The 14330-nt window shown below is 34.3% G+C and overlaps 1 long non-coding RNA gene across 1 annotated transcript; it reads right to left on the bottom strand.

The window, feature by feature from the left end:
- Positions 1-206: 206 nt before the first annotated feature.
- LOC136029431 (uncharacterized) lies at positions 207-11691 on the bottom strand. Its single transcript, XR_010618044.1, has 3 exons — positions 11489-11691; positions 4829-4932; positions 207-642 (listed from the first exon to the last, which is right to left on the bottom strand). It is a non-coding gene; the product is annotated as an uncharacterized LOC136029431 (long non-coding RNA).
- Positions 11692-14330: the final 2639 nt, after the last annotated feature.

Below are 14330 nucleotides of genomic sequence, written 5' to 3'. Positions count from 1 at the left end.
ATTGTTCTATTTTATCGTTTTGTAATTATCATTCTATTAATTTAGCGCAAAGATGCGATACTTCTTTTTGTAATAATACTAATAAAAAAAAACATTCCAGGACTATGATTTTGAGCAAGATCACCTTTCCAATTGACTCAATGATTTTATCAGGGCTCCTTAAATAATTCTTTTCTTTAGGATCGGCAAGTAGCGAGTACACGATAATCTGTATTAAGATTTTTATTAAGATGAATAGAATAAAATGTCTGTGACTCTTTTGTTTCTTTGTTTTTTGACTCAGGAAGCGGCTCCTTGGCTGAGGCGGAGAGGCTACACAAGGAGTAGATGAGCTTCGATGAGCAGTAAATCCGTTTAGCAAGGGATGAGCAAAAAAATATAATAGATTTTAAAATGTTAAGGGTTTCATTTCTTTTAAAATACGAGAAAGGGAGATAAAGAAAAACAACAGTTTTATTGAAATTAACTTTACTTAAGGTTGAGAACCCTTGGTTTTTATTTAAACTTTATAATTATTAGGGGCCACGTCTGCTGCAACGCCTTTTTCTGTGAAAATAAAGGCTATCACACAAAAAGACGGCAACAGAAAACAGACCTCACAGATTTAATTTCGGAATTCACAGCTCAGCTCTTAATTTCAACCTAGAAAAGAAAAAGGACATTAATGGATTGGAGATTAAAGATAGTCTTACATTCAAAGGGTTCTTGGACTATTTTTGACGTAACACCTTAAATTAGGTATTTTCTTCTTGCACCACACTGCCTATCTATGACGAACAAATAAATTTTCAAGTGGGGATAAATCCATTTATTTCAACAGTGAAAAAAAACAACAAAAAAAACAGGTACTAAAGTTCAGATATTTCTATCACATATATGCAGCGATCGTCATCAGTAGAATTACTACTGACGAGTCAGTAATCAATAATCAGATAAATAAATCTACTGATGACGATCGCTGTATATGTTAATATCTAGCTTAAATCATTCTGTTTTGTCCGTTTTGTGCTTTATCAACAGGTTTCATTGAATCTACCTCCTAGGAATTATCTCCCTCTTCTGTGAGCAAGTAAGATAAATTAGAAAATTAGACTATTACATTAGTTAGCATTACAAAATAATAACAAAGATGTGAAAGATCATTTTTGGGAATATGAAGTAAATCGTTAACTTGGTTTTAAGCCATCAGCCAGCAATGACACATGTTCAAAGTTGACTGACGAAGCTGAAAACTTGGACTGTGAGAGAGGGGTGTAATTATTAGAGTATTAATTTTAGCACAATCAATGGCTGCAAATTTTTTATTTTTAATTTATATTAATTTTTTTAGTAATTAGTTTAAGCCTTTTTATTATTAATATTTGTAAAAGTTAGTTTCGGAATGGGTGATAGTAATACAGAAGAGAACCCAATAAATTATATATATGCGTTTTGGAGCAATAAAGATGTCCTTGGGAGGAGGTATGTTTTCATATGTAATATGTATTTTTATATATATATATATATTTTTATTTGTTATAGGTAAAAAATAAGAATTTTTAACATCTTGGTACTTCAACGTTACATGTTCCCAAAGACCCTCTCCCCCTGCATGCATACATACCTGATTTAAAACACATCGCCTTGAGACAATCGTTTACACCACATAGAGTAAATTAATCTATTGTTTCAATTGGATCATCTATTGGACATCTATTGTTTCTACCCATTTCTGATAAAGTTCAACTGACTGCAAAGTCAATTTAGTCCCTTCTTTCGATATTATTTTGTTGTTTTTTTTTCAACGCTGAGGAATAGCCTTTGATCATGTGATTACTGATCGATAGCGAAGAAACAAAACCGAAATGTTGCTCTCGCAACACTTTAGTCGGCGAAGCCGGACAAAGGTTGCCATAACACTTCACGTTGCCCGGGCAATTTTAATGGACAAACCACTTACTCTTCACGAGGCTTCAGATAAATGTTAAGAGGTAGGGGGGGGGGGGAGTAGAAATATTCCTCTATACAGCTTGAATTTTTTCAATGAATTTTTTCTTGAATTTTTCCGCCAGGAATTTTTTTTGGGGTGGCAAATACTGCTTTGAGCTTAGTTTTCAGGAGTTTAAATGGTAATATTTTTCTAAGTACTTCAATGTATTTACACAAATGCATGTAATGTATTAATCGATAAGAAAATCCTATTTTAGAGGTTGTGATGGCTTCAATTATGTAGAAAATCAAAAGTTGCACAGCATTTCTATTCATACTAACAATAATACTCCTTATCATCCCACCGAAATTCTTTAGTAGTAATTACATAAAAAAAACTAGTTTTTTTAACTGACAGTAAGGAGCGACATTAAAACTTAAAACGAACAGAAATTACTCCGTATATGAAATGGGTTGTCCCCTCCGCAATCCCTCGCTAATTAAGCTGAAGCTTTCAATTGTTTTAAAAAATAGAATGGTGGCAAAGAGTCAAACTTTAGCGTAAAGAGCGAGGGATTGCGGATGGGACATCCCATTTCATATACGGAGTAATTTCTGTTCGTTTTAAGTTTTATTGCCGCTCCTTACTTTCAGTTAAAAAAAAACAAGTTTTTTATGTAATTTCTGAACGTTTTGAATTAATGCATGTTTGATTTTGGCTCTCCACACATAAATTATTAAATGAAATTTGCAGATTAATTCCTTTTTTGGCTAAATGGCTTTCTCTAAGTTTTGATCAGACGATTTTGAGAAATAAATGATGGAGAAGGAGGCCTAGTTGACATGTAATTTTTCTGTTACATAAAAAGGCAATTATAAATTTTAATTTTTAACGAATTTTTTTATTAGTAAAAAATATAGGTGACTTAAAAATTAACTTACGTAACAAACTTTTATATTCTTAAATTTTTATTATGTATATGAGGGGATTTGTACCCTCGTTAATACCTCGCTCTTTACACTAAATCGTAAGTTTTGTCCCAATTCTTTAAGAATGACCCCTGAATCAGAAAAGCCGTAGAATAAATAGTTGAAACTACTAAAAATACTATAGCATAAAGAGCGAGGTATTTATCTCCTCCTAAATACCTCGCTCTTTATGCTAAAGCATTTTTAGAACCCCTCATATGAGTAATAATCTCTGTTCGTTTTAAGTTTCAATGCTACTCCTTCCTTTCAATTGAAAAAACTTTTCCATGTTTATTTTTTCATTGTTTTTTTATAGTAAATTATATAGAAATTTTACACCTCCAATTATAGAGGTTAAACAGCCCTCCATTACTCTTCTTGTAACAAAATACAACATGCCTGCTTTTAGCCAAAATGTTCATCCAAAGGGGCCAAAGGCTCGATTTTATTTCAACATTGTTTTTACTGGAAATCAGGACTTGCCTCGTTTATAGCAGTCATTACCAGGTTTTTTTTTTTTTTTTTTTTTTTTTTTTTTTTTTTTTTTTTTTTTTTTTTACCACAACAATGAAGTTTTCAACTTCTCAAAATTGTCAAAATGGCGTTCATCATCTAAAAATTATCTTGTAAAACAAAAAGTCGACACAATATAAATTCACAAGCTCTTCAAGAAGTATTGATAAGCGTTAGGAAAGAAATGGTACTTCTTTGGGTTCGAAAGTTGATTTTCTTGCCATGGACTCATTATGGACCTCACTACGAGGGGAGCAATAGAAACCTCCTATTTCTTTGGCAGTAAGAGAGTTATTAAAATCTAGCGACACAATGTAGTACCACCCACTGTCTCAGTCCCAGATAAATCCACAACATGTAAACTTAATCAAAATCACAAACAGAAGTGCCTTCTAAACGTTGATGGCAGCCCTTTAGGACCCACGGAAAATGGTGCTTTTATAGAGGTGTAAATTTTCTTACTTATGATTCTAAGAGACGTTTCGTGATGGGGCCAGAAAATCGTTGTACATCATAAGCACTTTTAGATTTTAGATTTTTAGATTTTAGTCTAACTTAAGTTTGGAACTGCTGCTAACTAGCTTGCCTGCTTAAACGGAGGTTTCCACTCAAAAGTTTCAAGTTTGATGGTTTGCAGCAGCAAATTCTCTAAATTATTCGTTATGATGCTCATGAACATAAGCTTTATCATTCAGAAGAATCAAAAACATCCATTCCAAAATCAAAGACGGCTCAGCATTGACCGTATTTTGAAGTACCAGTCAACGCATTGTGTTTAAAATAGCAAGGAAAATATTCAAATCCGCAATTTGAATGTGCATATTTAAATGATTACCGAATTGTAAGGTGAAAGTAAATAAAAATTGCGATTTTAAATTATAACTTGTCTATTTCTTTGGAAAGGAGGGGTCTGTCAAACCAGTTTGGACAATCTCCCTGCTACACCGCTACTACAAAATGTATGTCCACACGCCTATTGAAAGATTTTCCTAAGTTAACCATGATGTAATTCTTTTAGCAAACCATTTAATTAAGAAAACAAACTTGAGTCCAAACTATAATATTCAAAGCCATTTCCTCTAGTAAAGGTTTGTGCAGCGTTTAGTTAAAATCTAATGAGTTAGATCCCTTAGTCACGCTTGTTGATTGGCATATTAAAGAGTGACAGAAAATAGACAGTATTGACACTTTTTACTGTCCCAGCCTTACGAGCTCGGCTCTCTGCTGGGGCATAATGTTGTTTTTGTATTTATTAAGTTGAATTTAATAAATTCTTATTCCTATTCCTACTCAGGTTTAAAAATTATTTATAAAACGTCCTGTCAAACAAAAGCTTCCAAATTACCATTCAAACTTCTATCAAAAAAACTTCCAATCGCTAATAAAATCATGAGACAAAGATAACATGTTATTCTAAAGCTTAATAGCTTGGTTTTACCTTGGGAACTAACTTAACTATCTGTCGAGTGATTGTGCTCAGACTATCATTTCGACGAACTTTACCAAGCAAGTCCCGTGGAACTTTTGACAGTAGATTTGTGACTGAAAAAACAAAACAAATTTTAATAGAAGCTATTATACAAATAGTAGTTAAACGACAAACAGCTCCTAACATTAAGCAAGTTCTAATGAGGAATATACAGAGCTTTACTACCAAGGGAGGGCACAAACAAGTCAAACGAAATACAAACTTCAGGACAAATAGATTTGTCCTGAAGTATCAGGACAAAGAGATTTGTCCTGATCTGAATGATAATTATTGAATCTTAATTTATTCAAACCCTGCTCTTCTAATTAGTTTTTGAAATGTTTTTCAAAAAAGAAGTTTTTTAAATGAAACTAAAGGGCTATATTAAAACTGAGAACAAGCAGAAATAAAGTCATATAGTAATTCAAAAACTTAAAACGAACAGAAACTATTAGGTTTCTGAAACGAGTCACTGAAACCCAAAACAAACATAAATTAAAATAAATGATGACATCAAACATAATTGAAGATATTGCTATGGATAAATAGATACAACCTAAACCAGACAGAAAATAATATAAATAATCAAGTCAAATGTTTGTAAGGGGAAGGGTTATTTCTGCATGAGCTTCTTTCAATACTCATGGGTGAGCTTCATCAGGACCAACTGATTTGTTAGGATTAAGCAGTTTCAGCCACCTCTCCACATCAGAGGCAACCACAGTTTCTTTTGCATAGGTTCCTCAATAGAATATTCTGGTGCTTCTGGTAAGGGGGCATTGTCTGGAGGCGTGAACACTGACTTAAATTGTCTACTCAATTCAGCTGCTATATCATTTAGGGTACTAACTATATTGCCATTCACAAGTAGTTCTGTAACTGAGTGACTCCCTGGATCCCGAGCTGAAGCATACTTCCAAAATCTCTTAGGATTAGATTTTGAGTCCAATGCCAATCAATCTTAATTTTCTGTTATAAGTTTTCTAGTGAGATACCTAACTTTGTTCCAGGTTTGTTTAAATTTCTCATAGTTTTCATGGGAGGGGTTACTTTTATATTTGCTCCAATACTTCTTATTATGTACAGCTTGCTTGACATCACAAGTGATAAATTTTAGGGTTTTGGGTCTTCTTTTCCAGGAAATTACAGCATGTTTTTCTGTTGCTTTAATTAAAACCCTTTTCATTTCAAGCCAAGCCTTCTCCATATTCTTATCATCAATGAATGACCAATCCTGGTGGGCCAACTCATGTCTGACCTGGTTGTAACTTGTGTGCACATGCTTAATCCAATTATCCTTTTGTGGGTACAACCTAAGCCTACAAGTTATTGCAACATCATCACTCGCTCCAAATGGTGGTTCTGAGTCAACACTAATGAGCATCTCATGGTCATTAATAAACAAAAGCTCTATTAGGGCTGGGTTGTGTCCACTTCTATACCTGGTCAGAAAATCAATTGCTTGGTATAGCAAATGTTCATGAAGGCACTCCAGAAGTGGGCAATTTTAGTGTTCAACCCCTTCTGCAACAGCTAACCCATCCATCCAGTGTAGTTTAGGTAAATTAAAATCTCCAACAATAAGAAAATTCTTATAATATTGCTTCATGACATTATTAATACAATATACAATTGCTAGAAGGGAATTTGTCTGACCAGGGAGCCGGGACTTCTATAAAATCAGCCTATGACTACAGCAAGACTTCACTGCAGAATTGTTATCCATATTTTCTCAACCCAAGGTTTGTAATCTGAATTTACTGTAAGAGCTCTTACCTGGAGCAGAGATATGACATACACTGCTATCCCTCTACCATTTGGCTTTGACAGTTTCGTGAGTAGCTCAAATTTAGGCACTTGAATTTTTGTATCAGTAAGAGCAATGCAGTATGTTTAGGTTTCACCTAAGTGAAGGCAAAAACACTTACTTCATACCTTGTTGACTTATAAAATGGAGTTATAATAAATGATAAGTTAAGAAGCTGAAAACAATTTTGTTGTACATCAATTAAGACGAAGATCTATTTTGCAAGGTTTCATTTTTATAACAAACATTTTTATAGGTCATGAAAGGTCAGGGACCTCTAGACGGAGAAGGAGTGGAGAAAGTTGCTTAAAATACTGGTAAAATTCTAGTTAATTGACTTCTTGCTATCTTGGAAAGGGTTTAGGGTTTAGTTTTTTTATCTTGTGCTGAGGATGCCTAGCTTAGTTACCAGCAAAATATCTATGATCTTCTAGTATTCCATCTCTTTTCTCTCTACTGGATGCAGTCTCATTAAAGTTTGCTTTTTTTGGGGGTAAAATTCTAGTTAATTGACTTATTGCTATCTCAAAAACATTTTAGGTTAGGAAAATGAAACTTTCAGGGATTAACCTACAGACTAAAGTATGTCCCAGGAAGGTATTTTGAAGCAACTACCTCTGCTCCTTCTCCCTCTAGAGGGCCCTGACCTTTGATGACCTTTATAAATATATGTGTAATAAAAGTGAACCTTGCAAATTATATCTTCTGATTAATTGAAGTACAACAAAATTGTTTTCAGCTTCACAACTTTGCTCAATTCCATTTTATATGGTTTTAAAGATATACAAAATACATTTCCTAGATTTTGAAAAAAAAACATTGATATGGCTCAAAATTCTACTCAAATAACAGGAATTGTATTTTCAGAACTAAAGGCAGAGAAAAAGCAAATAGTAACTGAAAATTAAGGTAAAATGTTGCTTTGTCAAAATTTCAATAGGTATAGACCAGTCATGGATGTGCACCATTTGACAAATGGAAAATTTGACAATGGAATTTGCCTATATGACAGGTCAGGACACAACCCTTTGACAAATGGAAAAAAATAGCATGTAAGCCTATATAAAAAGGTACTATCCAATCTCTTTATAAATACAAATATTTTGCCATCTAGTTGGATAATTTGGGAATCTCTAAAGCAATATTCAAATTTGTCAAATAGTTCACAAGAAAATTTGCCTCAGAAAACTGTTCCTTTTCCAACTAGTTGACATGTAATTTCTCCCCAGCAACACTTTCTTGCTAGCTAGAGACAAACATTGTCACAAAAATACTTTAATTAACCATCTAGTTGGCAAGTAACTTTTCCCCAGAAAATTTTTTTAACCACCTAGCTGATGAAAAACTTTGCCCCCCCCCCAAAAAAAATATTTGCTTTTCCAAATAGCTGGAAAAAGTTGTTACCCCAGAAACAATTCTGTTAACCATCTAGTTTGCAAACAACAATGCCACAGAAACTCTTCTAGACAGAAACTCTCTTACCATCTAGTTGGTAAGTTATTTACCTGGTCCCAAAAGTGAAATTGAATTTTTCAAAGCTTGGAGGTTTATTTCTCCCATCTGTTTAAAGAAAACAGGTGCACAATTGAAGTTTTGATCTTTTCTATCTTGCATTTTATTAGCATAAATGCTATTTGTTCCTTTATTCATTTGTCTTGTTTCTTTTCTGTATGTAAGAATGTTTTTGTCCCAGTTTTGATACTCTTTTTTTACAAATTATCTATACTAGAAGCTCATTTTCAAGATTTTGACCTGCTTCAGGATCCCCAGTTCCAAAGGTATGGTTAAATTTCTAGAAACTATGAGGCTTACTCCTTTAAAAACTATAATTGAAGCTTTTTCATTACTATCTAACCTTTAGTGGGTCTAAAGGAAGGTTTTTTTTTTTTTGGGTGAATTTAATGTTAAATGTCTAGATCATCTTTTTTTTTATAGATTAATAGTGGTAAAATGTGTAAGATTCTCAAAGTTTTTAGTAACCACAATGTATTATACCCATTGCTAAGTGCAGTTTTAAAATCTAGGGGGGTGTTTTGTTACTTTGATGGATGTCCCAAAATGGATATATTCCTATGAAAAAACCCTAAAGTATTTTTCAAATTCTAGGGGAATTCCCTCTTGATTGATACCACTGTTGAACCCTAGATCCATCCCTGAAAAAATAATTTAGCAAGCTCAATGATTTTTCAAGATAGAGAAAAGACCATCATTTAAAATTTTAAAAAACCTAATTTAAAATTCTAGCATTAATAATCAGCTTTGCTATAGGCCTATAATCCATGTAACAATAATCAAATTTGTCAACTAGTTGACAAAAAAAATTTGCCCAAGAAAACTATTCACTTTCCAACTAGTTGGGAAGTAATTTCTCCCAGGCAACATTTTCTTTCCAACTAGCTAGAAACGAACATTGCCAAGAAACACTAACATTAACCATCTGGTTGGCAAGTAACTTTTCCCCAGAAAATTATTATTAACCAGCTAGCTGATGAAAAACTTTGCCCCAAAAAAATATTTGCTTTTCCAACTAGCTGGAAAAAGTTGTTACCCCAGAAACAATTCTGTTAACCATATAGTTTGCAAGCAACAATGCCACAGGAAACTCTTCTGTTAACCATCTAGTTTGCAAGTTATTTACCTGGTCTTAAAAGTGGGATTGAATTTTTCAAAGCTCGGAGGTTTACTCCTCTTATCTGTTTAAAGAAACAGGTGCATAATTGAAGTTTTGATCTTTTCTATCTTGCATTTTATTAGCATAAATGCTATTTGTTCCTTTATTCATCTATCTTGTTTCTTTTCTGTATGCAAGAATGTTTTTTTCTCAGTTTTGATACTCTTTTTTTTACAAATGACCTATACTAGAAGCTCATTTTCAGGATTTTGACCTGCTTCAGGATCCCTGGTTCCAAAGGTATGGTTAAATTTCTAGAAACTATGAGGCTTACTCCTTTAAAAATTCTAATTGAAGCTTTTGCATTACTATCTAACCTTTAGTGGGTCTAAAGAAAGGATTTTTTTGGGTGAATTTAATGTTAAATGTCTAAATCATCTTTTCTTACCAATTAATAATGGTAAAATGTGTAAGATTGTCAAAGTTTTTAGTAACCACAATATATTATACCCATTGCTAAGTGCAGTTTTAAAATCTAGGAGGGTGTTTTTGTTTCTTTGATAGATGTCCCAAAATGGATATATTCCAATGAAAAAACCCTAAAGTATTTTTCAAATTCTAGGGGAATTCCCTCTCAATTGATGCCATTCTGAACCCTAGATCCATCCTTAAAAAAATAGTTTAGCAAGCTCAACAATTTTTTAAGATAGAGAAAAGACCATCAATTATAATTTTAACAAGCCTAGTTTAAAGTTCAAGCCTTATTAATCAGCTTTGCTATAGGCCTATAATCCCTAGCTAACTTTTTTCATCAGCTAACTGGTTGATAAAAATTTTTCTGGGGAAAGTTGCTTGTCAACTAGATGGTTAATAGAAGTGTTTCTGTGGCAATGTTTGTTTCAAGCTGGGGAGAAATTACTTCTCAACTAGTTGGAAAAGGAATGGTTTTCAGGGCAAATTTCCTTGTGAACTAGTTAACAAATTTAAATATTACTATGGAGATTGTAAAATTATCCAACAAGATGGCAAAAATATTTTTATTTATAGAGATTAGATAGTACCTTTTTATGTAAGCTTGTATGCTATTTTTTTCCATTTGTAAAAGGGTGGTGTCCTGTAAACTAGTCAACTAGTTGGAAAAGGAATAGTTTTCTGGGGCAAAGTTTTTCATTAACTAGTTGGTTAATAAAAATTTTTCTAGGGAAAAGTTACTTGCCAACTAAATAGTTAATATAAGTGTTTCTGTGGAAATGTTTGTTTCTAGCTAGTTGGAAAGAAATTGTACTTGTCAACTAGTTGGAAAAGGAATGGTTTTCTGGGGAAAATTTCCTTGTGAACTAGTTAACAAATTTAAATATTACTATGGAGATTGTCAAATTATCCAACAAGATGGCAAAAATATTTTATTTATAGAGATTGGATAGTACCTTTTTATGTAGGCTTACATGCTATTTTTTTCCATTTGTAAAAGGGTGGTGTCATGTCAACTAGTTGGAAAAGGAATAGTTTTCTGGGGCAAAGTTTTTCAACAACTAGTTGGTTAATAAAAATTTTTCTAGGGAAAAGTTACTTGCCAACTAAATAGTTAATAAAGTGTTTCTGTGGAAAAGTTTGTTTCTAGCTAGTTTGAAAGAAGTGTTGCTGGGGAGAAATTACTTGTCAACTAGTTGGAAAAGGAATGGTTTTCTGGGGCAAATTTCCTTGTGAACTAGTTGACAAATTTAAATATTACTATGGAGATTGTCAAATCATCCAACAAGATGGCAAAAATATTTTTTTTTATAGAGAGATTGGATAGTACCTTTTTATGTAGGCTTAAATGCTATTTTTTTTCCATTTGTAAAAGGGTGGTGTCCTGACCTGTCATGTAGACAAATTTCAGGGCCCTCTAAAGGGAGAAGAAGTGGAGATGGGTATTTTAAAATACCTTCCTGGGACATACTTTAGTCTTTAGTCCCATCCCTGAAAGTTTCAATATCCTAGCCTAAACCCTTTCGGAGATAGCAAGAAGTCAATTAACTAGAATTTTACCTTATTTTTTTTTAATCCCTCTTTGTTGTTAATGGGATCGAGTAAGCAGGCCTACTCTGTTAATGTTGGCCTAGAGGCTAACAATAGACACCAGAGGCCTGCAGCTTTGTTAGACTAGTTTTCCATTAGAACAGTTTGGGGGCAATATATTTATAGAAATTAAAAAGAGCTACATGCTTACCATTTTTTATAGACCAGATTTTAGCCAGTCATGCGGCTGGCAAAATGGGCAGCCAAATGGCTTTGCCCTCTGCTCCAAATTATAAAAAAAGCTCCTGGATGATGGTGACAAAATACATCCGACCAGTACCAGGGTTGCAAATACCTTTGGGACTAAAGATTCAAATTCAGCAAAAAAGGGAAACTTTTAGTGTCGCCTTAGAAAATTAGCCATTATACTTTAAAAGTTGACAAAAAAGGCTTTAAAAGGTTTTCTCGCAACTCCAGGGCCATATTTACGTTCTTCTTTAACAAGTAAAAGCAAAGCGGTTCTTCAAATAAGTAAAATCCCATGTAAAACCTCAAATCGCCTAATACGCAAAGAAGAAAAAGAATTCCGTACAATTTCTCGGGTTCTCTCGAACCTTTGGTTGTACTAGTTATTCCTCTTCCGTAAACTCAGTAAAGCCCTGTTTTTATTATGGTGTTTTCCGGCACCAGAACTGGCTTTGCCGCTTTTTGAACGACAGTTTTCATTTTCGTCATTTTTGGCAAAAAATTCGTAAGGGCAGTCCTATTTCATGAACTGCAGAAGAATTACCGCGACAAGAAACAAAGAGAAAAGTGTGGAACAAGGAAGATCGTCTCAACAGAAGCTGGATTCTAGAGGAGACGTTAATAATAAACAACAACAACTGCAAAAGATTCTGAAACAGTTGGAGTACAACTAAGATGAATGACAAAATGTGTTGTTTAGTTTTTACGTTTTCAGCCAAAATGTCTACTCTGTACGGCGAGAAAACGAAAACAGCAATAAAACCTGTCTTCACTATGAGTCGCCCCAGCCGTCTCGGTCGGAAAACGCCATAATGAACACAGAGCTTAAAAGATTTGCACAAGCAGACCACAGATACAATGTCTGTCGCTGCCTACACGGCTTAATTGCCTTTGCTCCCTCTTTTCCTTCAGAAGCATATCAGATCTTCTGCAAAAGTTTGTCGACCATTTCCCGCAGACTGATATCGAAAAGCGAGTGAAAGGCGCTTGGCTTGAAACGTGCTTCACATCCTTTTCACCGGGCTTTCGCCAGCGGGTTAGGTAAGGCTGCTCTCGCAAAAATACACAACCACATCGTTATTTTATCCAAACATTAATGTATTCATGAGATCAACTAACTAGGAGATCAAACTTGATAAGGAGCGAAATAATGACAAGACAAATATCACTTGTTCTGTATAAAGCTAATTTATTCTTCAAAAAACAAAGAAATGTCAAATTCTTTGCAAATAGTGACAAGACAAAAATGACTTGTGCTCAATCAAATGTTGAAATAGAAAAGAAAAAGCACAGAAACCCACAGAGAAAGGCTTTTTGGTGTCAAGAATAGCTTTGGTTTTTCTAAGAAAATCCATTTCTCTCTGCCCAATCTCTTTCTTCTAAAAAGAGTTCGACGGCGTCTGTAAGAGAAAATAAAAAAGGCTTATGTAATCGCAATCCTTTTCACCAAAAGCAGAATGGTGCAAAGCCAATGTCTAAGTAAATCCGAAATATTTTGCGCTAGACCTTTACCATCTTCGCGGCTCAAGATGGATTGAACCGAAAAACCTAGACAGCATGAAAAGACCTTTATAAGGGAAAGACTGTGCTGGATTTCACATACGCTGCATTCCATGTTATGAAGGCTTACAAAAAGGTAGCAAATACAGATTGAATCGGATTCCAATTCAGAAGCGGTATACAGATGTCCAGCCACACCCTGGGTTCAGAAAAGGCCAAGTTTTTCAAGAAAGAAAGGAGAAAATTTCAAGAATGTAAGAGTACGAAGGGAAACTTTAATGCAGAATTTCCTTACAAGAAATCTGTTTAAAGCTTCAGCTTTCATTTTTGAAAAAATAAAAACCAATTTTTACTGGTTAACCATTTTGGAGAAAAAAACTTCGGCTACTGCAATCTAATTTCAGTTATTTGGTTTTCTGATTGATCAGTCAAATAAGTCAGGTTCAGATTCATTCTCTATTTGCTCATCCTAATCGCCAGCCTTGCAGTACCAACTCGAAAAGTTGTTAAGTGATATTGGCGGAATCTGCCACCGATCCACCGACGCAGACCTACGAGTAACCATCTGCTTTACATGGATGAGGGAATCCACATGTTTTCACTTACAACCGATTTCACAACTTAGTTTTAATGTTTGTTGGTTGAGAAAACTGTCTTTCGGCACCAGCACTTGAGTGAGGTAACGCGCATAAGTTCAGCAAAAAGTTTGATAGTTCAAAGAATTTGAGAGTGCCGTCGGGATTCTTCACATCTAACAAGAGCTTCCAAAAATAAAATGGTGAGGACACTAGCTCTTCACCACCAAACTTCAGGATCATTTCTTCTTTGAAATCTGGCAGGCTCAGCCACTGGTTTTCGAGAGTGTCTCTAGCAGACTATCTCGCTCTGGCTTTTCCCCAGGAGTTTGCTAAATCTGCTGGTCAAAGGATTAATCGTTTCAAAAGTTCCATTCACGGTAACTTTCGGGGCTAAGTACTCGAGAGTTTGTAACGTCTTATCTTTATGATTGACCCGCTTTCTCATCTGCTTCACCAGTTCAATGTAGAATCCCAAGCACGTCAGCCTAAACTGTTCAACAGCTTCCCCTGTTGTTCCTTGTTTATTCTGAAAAGCTTCTGTATTTGGACCAAACCACACATCTTTGTAGTTTCGGGGCTCAAGAGGCAACTCAAAAGCATCACTTCTGTTCAGGATTTCTAGTTTCATGAAGCTCTTGATGGCTTTCAATGTCGATCTGAAGCTTGTTATCAAAGTGTGGATCATTGTGTCCCCAGACTGGAACTGTACGTTCAAGGTATTTATCTTAC

The sequence above is a fragment of the Artemia franciscana genome, chromosome 7, assembly GCF_032884065.1.
Source record: "Artemia franciscana chromosome 7, ASM3288406v1, whole genome shotgun sequence".
Lineage (NCBI taxonomy): Eukaryota > Metazoa > Arthropoda > Branchiopoda > Anostraca > Artemiidae > Artemia > Artemia franciscana.
This window is presented reverse-complemented; position numbering and strand designations above follow the sequence as displayed.